Below are 353 nucleotides of genomic sequence, written 5' to 3'. Positions count from 1 at the left end.
GCATCGCAGGCGGCGCGGCCCCGGCCCGGCCTCGATCCCCGCCCCCACCTCCACCCCGTCCCGCGGGCCAGGCGCGGCCGCCTGCCTGCACCACGGGGCCGCGGCGGGGGCCCGACGAGCAGACCGGCGCCGGGGAGGGCCCCACGGGAGGCGCGCGGGGGGTGCGGAGCCGAGGCCCGAGCGCCGAGCGCAGAGGTGCCGCTCCCTCCGGGCTCGGGCGGCTCCGGCCCCCGCCCCGCCCCCACCGGCGCCCCCTCCCCTCCGCCGCCAGCCGGGCTCCGCTCGCAGCGCCGGGACTGGGGGTGCCTCGGACCGCAGTCTCGGGCCGCCGCCGCTCCGCGCCTCCCGCGCGT

Source organism: Delphinus delphis, chromosome 11 (genome assembly GCF_949987515.2).
Source record: "Delphinus delphis chromosome 11, mDelDel1.2, whole genome shotgun sequence".
Taxonomy (NCBI): domain Eukaryota; kingdom Metazoa; phylum Chordata; class Mammalia; order Artiodactyla; family Delphinidae; genus Delphinus; species Delphinus delphis.
The sequence above is the reverse complement of the archived record's forward strand: the minus strand, read 5'-3'. Positions refer to the sequence as shown.